The following is a 9,273-nucleotide window of genomic DNA, read 5'->3' on the forward strand; positions in this document are numbered from 1 at the left end:
CCCCCCCACACACACACACCTTCCACAGCTTCATACCAAACCAAACTAAAGGAAGCTAGCACCGCCTGGTCAACTCCCTCCATTCCCTGCTATTAAGATTAAGCTGGCCCTCAAGGGGGAAAGATGCAGGTCATCCATTGCAAATTACATGTCTATGGTATGTCCTGTGGGATGTCGCACAACTAATCACATCATGCAGTGGTTTTGTCATTTTATTATGCAAATCGTTTCCATTTTATTTTTATTCATAACCAAACTCATGCACTGCATCTGGAGGTTTGAAAACTGGCTTTGATTTGCGGCATGTATAAACATTCATGTCTCTTTGGTGTGTCAGAGGCTTGAGACCACCCCCGGGAGTCATTTCAAATGCCGGGATGTATTTTGAACCCGGTTCTCCTAAGTTTATCAGACTCACTGCTTCCATTCGCTGGCTCGCCTTATGATTATTGCCATTACAGAGGATTAAAGTTGAACGTTCCTAAAAAGTAATTAAAGGCCTAGCATTCCTTGAAGGAATGCGTATCGCCTGCCACCCTTCATGTCAGAGTTTTAGATCATCTTGTTGAGAAATGATGACGTTGTAGTAATTTTGCTCAAACCTTGAAAATAACATTCTGTGTAACTTCATAGTGTTACAAGATGTCGCGTTTCTGCAAGTTTCATTAAAATTTCTTCAGTGGCTCATGAGATATTTTTGTAACCCTCACAGACATTAGCAAATGCATTATTGCCCACCTCTGGGCTTTTGTCCACAGGTGATAAAAATCACATTTTCCAATTACAAGGAAAGATCTTTATGATTTTTCCGCTGTCTTTCTGGTTTTGGTGAAGTCTACTTTGCTCCAGCTTGGGAATGGTTTGTGACTTAGGAAAAGAAGGATTTAATTTCTGCTTCATACCAGCTGCTTGCGCTGTGAGGATGGGCTGTCTCCTCCCAGGCTCCTTGCTCTTCTTTCTTTTTCTTGCCCTTTTACAGTCAGCACCTGTAGGGGAGCATGAACAAAGGAAACTTGAACTTTGGCTGTCACTGCTTATGTTGTAGCAGCTTAAAGGCTAGGAAAATTAAAATAAGGGCACTATCTGGACTTAGTCATCAGGACACATACATTAAACCCCATTAAAGGTGTTTGGCGCTGTTGACACAGAGATAAAAACAGACATGATAAAAACAGACAGGTTACAAAATAGTGGCCCCCATGAGACTTTAAACACAGGTTGCAAAGCCAGAAAAAACATTCCAAAACATTCCAGTGGTTTCGACCGATGAGCCGGATGTGAAGAATATACCCTTATGAGATGCCACTCACTCGACCTCATGGATGATCCATGTTTACGTTCGCCTCTCCCAGCTTTCTGAAACTCTTCCCTTCACACCCTGTTCCTCCCTCCAGCTCAGGACGCTCTAATCAATTCAAGGCTAGGAGCGGGAGTTGCCCTCTCATGTGATTGGGCAACGCATGCTGTTTTCTTGTGACTAACGCTCCCAAATCCCATGGCACAGAAACACGCCCTCCAGTTCGGTGGGAACAGAAATCACCTATGCAGGCGAGCCTGATTTCACGACTGTTTTAATGCATTGCCTCCGTGAACTGCTGTTCAGTGGATAAGCTGGGTGACAGCATCTGCTGATTCTCAGACTTTGGTTTTAGCGACTCAGACTCAGGCTGCCGTGCAAAAGCGTGGTCGACAGTTTTTGTCTGAAATCTTCTCAGTCATGTGTGACCTTTGCATAATATCATAATAGGACCTGTTGTTGTTCTGTTTAACAGTGTTGTCAGCCAGTGCCATAGAGGGTGGAGGGGGGCAGTGGGAGAAAAAGATCTTTTCGACAAAGAGTCATTCATTCAGGCCCCAGCTCCACAGCTGGTTCTAATAGAAAGCAAGGAGGGGCATCTCAGAGACAGAGAGGCTGAGAGAAACACAAAATGTACAAGTGTGTGGCAAAGAGATCTGCCTCAAAACAAACAAACATTTGATGAAGTGCTGTTGTGAACCCGCACACTGAAAGAAAGTGGAAATGAAGCAGGCCGAATTTGAACCGCTGTCAAGATGAACCGGGGCTCCATAACTGTCCAAACGGGTTATTTGTGGCTCTGTTTTGGAAATATGCTGAAGAAAACTCATCACAACTGCATCCCAAACTGAACAGAAACCTATAAATTCCATAAATAGAAAAAGAAAAATTATCCTCAAACTACAGGATGAAATAAAACAAACTAGTTTCTGCAGATAATTCACTTTATAAACCTTTTGCTGGCACAGATACCAAATACTTGTGCAAGAAAAATGATACAGAGGAGCCTAACCAAACTCCCATCGCCTCCTACACCACACATGAAAACACACAGATCCCCCAACACGTCAACGCTGTCTGAGGCCTGAAGACTCCCACAGATCAACAAACACAGCTGTACTTATTAGGTTGATTTATTCAGTTAGGGGCACAAAATATACCAATGGCAAGTGATTTAGCTGCTTTTAATTTATCTAGAAAAAACATCAGACACTGCCTGCTGAGAAAAAAGCACATTTTTCAAATGGTCAAAGGGTCTCAGATCAGTTTATGTACCATCATCAAGTTCAGTTTTGTTGCTAAACAGAGATAACGGTTTGAGATCTGCTGAAGAAAGGGTTACAGGAAAGGGATTTTCATCTCTGTGTTCCCCAAGGACACAAAAATAAACCAGTCACTTCCTCCCAGCCCAGGAGAAAGAGTAACAAGGAGGAAAGCACAAATGAGAGGAGAAAAAAGGGAGCAGGAGAGGAGAAGGGGGGGAAGCTAAACAGAGCAACATGTGAGGGAAGGTGGGAGAGAACGTATGGGAATGTGAAGGAAAAAGGGGCAAAACTTAATGAAAAAAAGAGGGGAAAGAAAGAAGAAATGCTGCTGAGGCTTTTAGATGGAAACTTCTCAAATGAAAAGAACATTTCAGCTCTGAAATTTGGATTCCAGCAAATCCTGCAGCTGAGACTAAATTAAATCTGCTGCTACAGACTAAAAACTGCTGGGTTAAAGCTGTTGGGTCATGGGTTGGATTGCTTTGACCAAATATTGGGTCAAAAAGTCTGAGCCAGTGGCTGGGTCAGTGATGAGCTGTGCCATTCTTCACTAAACTTCCAAAAGTATGAGAATTTCAAAGTTGGAAACATTCCATGGACATTAATGGAAATCACCAGGAGTTTATGGGAATAAATAGGAATAAAACTGGAATTTAAAATACTGAAGGTTGGCCCTTAACAGAGATTTTAAATATAGTTGGGGAAAATATATCTTAGTATAATCTTGACTAAAACAACCAGATGTCATTGCTGTAAAATGCAATGAGAGGTACCACACCCTAAAACTGATAAACTGTCACCTGGACATGAAGGGACAGATGGAAACAGCGAGAAGTGAAAAAATTAATTCAGAGTTAGAAACAGTTTTGCTGTGAAATGCAATTTACTGAAATTAGTTGTTTGTATGTAGATAAAATGACAAAAAAAATGCAATTTACTGATTTTCATTTTGTTTTTATGTATATGTGTATATCACACAATGGCATGAAAGCATGAAAAAACAGTAAATAATGAATTTTTTGTTCAGAGTTGTGCACAAGAATTCAGAAATAGATTACAACAACAAAAAAAAGAGAAAACTGATTAAAATGCATTGTTCTCCAAAAGCATTAAATATGTTACTTTCATAAACTTTTATTTTTAATTACAAAACAGGCAAGTGAGTCAATAAAGTTTACAGTCTTAAAAGGCTCCACACAGATCACACTAATTGTTTATTCCAAACCACCGAAATAGACTGACGATAGACAAAGCACACAATGTGCAACACATTGTTGACCTAAAAAACACACGTTAACCCTTTTTTCCTCCCTCTCAGTCTAACAGGCAACAAGAAAACCCTTAATACAGACATTCAGAAGACTTAAAAGTTACAGAAAAGGTCACAAAAGGTGATGCAGTTTCAGAGATCTCTTTGTTTTCCTCAAATCTCTGCTGCCACTGAGCTTAAAATGACAGAATGGAGTAGGTCACTGCTTGACATACAGTAAAGGGCCACTGCCAACTGTTCTGAAGCCAGATGATCTCATATTAACATGGTAATACTGTCCGTTTTAATGCATTCTAAAGGGACATGTGGTTTCTGACTAATTCAGGACAGTAAAATTATAACCCAATGGGATGTTCATGACTGTCTGCCCTCTTGAAGAAAAAAAAGTTCTGTTTTTCACATTAAAGAGTGATGGTGTGGAGGAGCAGACCGTAACTGGGCCTCAGCAGTCTGGCGGTAGCATGAGTCAAGCCAAAAGGAGGGGCTGGTCGGCTCACATTACTCCTGGAACAGGAGCAGAGTAAATACCCGCCAGTCTGCTATTGGTCATTGTGCTGACCTCCAACAGGAAACTGAGCAAGGGTGGGGCTGAGCAGCAAGGAGCAGCACCGGAAAAAAGATACACACCAAAAGAAAAAAAAAAAAAAAAAAAAAAGAGAAAAAAGCATTTGGGAGTAAATTCCTGAGCAGTTGTGGAGGTGGGGATTAGGACTGATGCAGAGCAGAGAAGCACAGCGAGTTTGGAGGAAAATATAAGAGAGGAGGATGACAAAGTTCAGACGGCAGTGAGACGAAGCCAAAGGCCTGTTGGAGCAAAGTTTGGGTTTAAAGATCACATCAGTGTGTGTTGTGGTGCAGAGTGGACAGCACTCCAGAGCACAAGTAAACTTCCTGCAGCGGTGAAGCTGTTGAGTGGTTTCCTATCAAGGATCTCATCAGTTACTTCCTGATTTGAAAAGATTTATTAATGAAGACACTTGAGTATAAAGGCAACAAATGAGGGCAGGAAAACACACACACAAACATGTTAAATCATTTACTGAACAGAGCAGCCCATCTGTCTTATCTGAGTCCTTAATGTATTAAAAGAGATCACTTAGATTATTCAAGAAGATAATCAGCTCCTTGTTTAGGATTACAAAAGTCAGATTTAACCATATGCTCACTATAAACCTCACTAGTTTCATTAGTTGACAGTGTTTAGTGGGAGTATTAACTTACTGTATTTCTGCATCAGCAGAGCTTTACTTCATCAATACTGAGATATCCCAAGCTTATAAACTAATCCAATTTAGGCACTAAAACTTCTTGTCTTGCAGCTTAAAGGAATACCTAAGTGACAAAATTAATAATTCATTTAGGAAGCTTTGAAAACAGTAAACTTTGAAAGAAAAAAAAAAGTGAAAGTAGTTGATTTAATTTATTCTGACTTGATGCGACTCATTAACATGTGAAGCCTGAAGCAACAAGAATGTTTTTAGACAAATTATTCTAATTCTATTAAAGCCGTTTTTAAAGAACAATGTGGAGTTAGCAGATTAAAATAAAAGCAAACAGTTTAATGCTTTTCCCCATGTCTGTCTGTTACCAAAATATCTCATGAACCACTACAGGAATTTTAATAAGACTTGCAGAAAGTAAAAACTGGGTGATTCATATTTGGAGTCAACCCAATTCAAGATGGCCGTCACAGCCAGCTGACCTTTGGAAACATAGAAATGGCTTTAACTGAACCCCTTTTAGAAATGTTGAGTTAAATTTTGGTGTGGCATGAGAAGAGTTTCATCCCTAATACACACTCCGAGCCCTGAACATTGTGAGAGATCTTTGCTTAAAACTTTATCATTAACTGCTGGCGTCAGCCCTGTTTGTCTGTTAGCTAAATATCTCCTAAACCAGTGAACAGATTTGAATGAAACTTGCAGAAAGTAGTCATTGGCTGCACAGTTCAATTCAAAATGGCTGCCACAGGAACTAACGGACATTAGTCAACACGAAAAAGGCTATAACTCAGTCGGTTTTGCAGATATTGAGCTAAAATTCAAAGTGGTAGTAGCTGAGAGTTATTCACAACACATACCTTACAAAGACACATCGCAATGTTTAATGAAACATCATTTGTCAAAATAAGATGATCTTAGTCTGAAACTCTGGCATGGAAAGCAGATATGCTTTCTTTCAAAGTTTGTTCAGAAGCTGGTAGTTTTAGGCTTTTATGGGTTAAACACTAAATGAACTAAACAAACACATTTTGACTGTCATTGTATAATCTTAAAAAGCCCAATTAGTGACATTTTACATGCCAAAGGCTTCCTTATAGTGACAGAGGATAAACAATAATGATGATGTGTGTTGTTTCAACAGGAAAGTTAATAAAGTTGTCTCATAAAACTGTTCAGAGAAGCTAATCTGTAATGGACCCAGGACAGTGTGACAGACCATATTATGAAGGTTCAGGGTGTAATTTCATTAGTCTCACTAAACCATTTAAATGCCCAGCGTGTGGTCTGCTGTGCAAATGGGGTTTATGGCTCTGCATTCCTCCACAGCACCCCTGGGTCCAAACCCTGTAATGAGACAATCACATTCCGGCTTGGACAAAAAAATAAATACAAAAAAACATGCTGAGAGTCACTCAAAATCTGAACAAAGATTCTTAAAATGCCATACAGAGAAGTCAGTTTTCACTATTAATGCAGTAATTCTCACCAGCTCTTAAGTTACACAAAAATGTAGAGAAGATGGGTTAATTTGCTTACAACTAAAGCCTTTCCTCACGAGTTATACTGTAAAATGCTTGTTTTAACTTGTGTTTAGATGCAGATTTAAGTGAACGGAAATATGAGGCCTGTGGGGCACTCGCTCCATGTGACAAGCTGAGTCTGAGTGCCATGCAGCTGCTATAAGCTACTCCCTATTAGGTGATTTAATACATCCAGAACGTCATTACACAACAGCAGGACAGTGGCGTATTGTGTGATGTAGTGTAACAGGCTGATGGCTACACCCACACATCCTGCCATGGTCTGCATGTCCTCCATAACAACAACAACTTACGTCTTTTCTGACAAATCTGGACAACGTAGCACAGAGTCTACATCATGAACTACAAAGACGGGCTGTTATTAATCTCCAACAACTGCCTCGAACCAGAACTCCTGCAGGAAATGTTTCAGTCACGGTTCTGTGTTTGTCTGTACTGTTAACTAAACATCTTTGCAGGATTTTATTGAGACTTTCAGAACGTAACCACTGGATAGACATTTACAACTAGCTTTTTTAGTCAACTCAGTTCAAGATGGCTGCCACAGCAAAGTAATCTTAGCAAATAGGTATAACTCCGTCAGCTGCTGAACTAATTTTTGGCATGGTAGTAGCTGAGACTGATACCCAACTTATACTCTGAGGGACTGCACAAGATCTGTGTTTAAAGCTTTACCATTAACTATTGAAATCAAGTCTGTCTGTTAGCAAAATATCTAATGAACCACTCAACACAGAAAGTAATTATTGAATGTACACCTACCCAGTTCACGATGGCCACCACAGCTAAGTGACTTTAATTTTCACAATAATGGCTATAACTCAGTGACTCTTACAGAAGTTGTGCAAATATTACTTTCAGGTTTTCTCAACGTGGCTCCAGCTCCAGCATTTGTCAGAATAAGATCAAATTTAAACTCTAAAACTCTGACATGAAAGGCAGCGGGCGATACGCATTCCTTCAATGAATGCTAGGCCTTTATTTATTAGATTTAAGAAATTGATGAGAGTCTTTAAAGAAGTTTATGAGGAAGTATTGCCACAACAAACTGCAGCTGATGTGTAGTTCACCGGAACTACAGAAACTCATCTCCCCTACCTCTGAAACCAGCAAATCTGGAGACAAAAAGCGCAAAAAGGAAAAACATCTGGAAGTAATGAGAAGTCCGGACCCACCCTCTCCCCAGAGTCCTCTCAGGCTTAATTGAGTTTTTCATCTTTTAATGAAATTAAAAATGTTGCAACATTTTGTGCATTGGGTAACAGAGCAGCTTCCAAAGGAGAAAAAAAAATCCAAAATGTTTTATTTTGTTTTCCTTCTTCTGGGAAATAATTGGAGTAAAACTCGTGTAAAATAGTCCACAGTTTTGCTGAAATTAGCCACAAAGCTTGAAACAGCTTAAATAAACAGATAAATCGTCTGAGGCTGTGATAGGAAGTCCTCTCCACAAGTTTTCTGCGTAAATAACCAGGAATAAGCTGCTGAGTGGAAAATTTCCAAAGATTTAAAAAATGAGAAATAAACCCATAAATTACATCTATCGTTAAACTCCTCTTTTTTGGTCCGACAGGAGCACTTTGGGTGTTGTAGAAATAATATTAGAGAGGAAGAATGAAGGGCATGTTTGTTGCAGGCGCCTCCGGTGATGCTCGGAACAAAAGCACCGGAGCAGCGGCGACCAAAACACTCCGGGACGCATTCCTGGAGCCGGAGAAACCACTCAAACCCGCCCGGTTCGAACACTGAACGCATCTACAAAGGTTTGGTTGCAATCAAGGGTGCTTTTAGGGTTTCTGGGGGACAGATAGTTCGGGAGAAATAACCGGCGGAATCACTGGGCAGAGCCGACGCGTTACAAAAGAAAGTCCCGTCAAAAGGCGCTTCGGTCGACGCGCCTCACAACACGCTCACCGGCCGCGCTGTTTTCCATTAACAAAGACAGGAGACGCAGCTCGTCCTCCTCGGCTCTTACCTGCCCTTCAGAAATCCTTCCAGCCCGCTCGGCCCAGGAGCGCTCACTGACAGACAAAAACACCGCAGCCGAGATGCTCCGGACCCCATCCCCAGCCTCCTCCCGCGGCTCTTAAAGGGCCAGCAGCCCCCGAAATGGACACCGGACCTCCTACAGCAGGGGCTGCAGCCCTGCCAGTCAACAGAACCCACTGAACGCACACGGTCCAGAACTACAAGAGAAGTCTGAAGTAAAGATCGAAGTTGAGCTGATGCAACTCATCATTAGGGTTTATGTAAACACATGTAGAAAAAACAGTTTGTTGCAATCTGAAATGAAAGGTTAGAAAGTTATCCTGAGTTATACCAAATGATACAATATGAAGAGTTCATTCCAGTAGTTTTTCCAGATATACTAATGTGCGTTTCTGAAATGCGGGTATGCACTCAATATAAACAAATGCAAAATACAAAATACAAACTATTCCAGGTGTTGCCATTATTGACCAATATTCAGTCACTTTGGCTGTTTCTGTAGATAAACAAACATGTGGTACTTAGAAGTAGTTCTGAAGTAGTTTGCCTAATTTTTTTTGTAAATTTGAGGACACATCAACCATCAATATGTGCAGAATTTGTTTTGTAATTTATGATTTTGGACCCGTCCATATGACGGTTTATATGAGTACCTCTAAAGAGCTAAAACAAACTGTGGACTTTTATAAGT

The 9,273-nt window shown here is 40.5% G+C and overlaps 1 protein-coding gene across 1 annotated transcript in view; it reads right to left on the reverse strand.

The window, feature by feature from the left end:
- kank2 (KN motif and ankyrin repeat domains 2) overlaps nt 1-8,722 on the reverse strand; it is a 20,213-nt gene extending 11,491 nt beyond the window's left edge. Inside the window, exons 1-2 of the mRNA XM_017429387.3 lie at nt 8,569-8,722; nt 903-986 (exon numbers count right to left, since the gene is read on the reverse strand). The gene's annotated coding sequence lies outside the window, so the exon portion shown is untranslated. The remainder of the gene's footprint in view (nt 1-902; nt 987-8,568) is intronic.
- Nucleotides 8,723-9,273: the final 551 nt, after the last annotated feature.

The sequence above is a fragment of the Kryptolebias marmoratus genome, linkage group LG12 (assembly GCF_001649575.2).
Source record: "Kryptolebias marmoratus isolate JLee-2015 linkage group LG12, ASM164957v2, whole genome shotgun sequence".
NCBI lineage: Eukaryota > Metazoa > Chordata > Actinopteri > Cyprinodontiformes > Rivulidae > Kryptolebias > Kryptolebias marmoratus.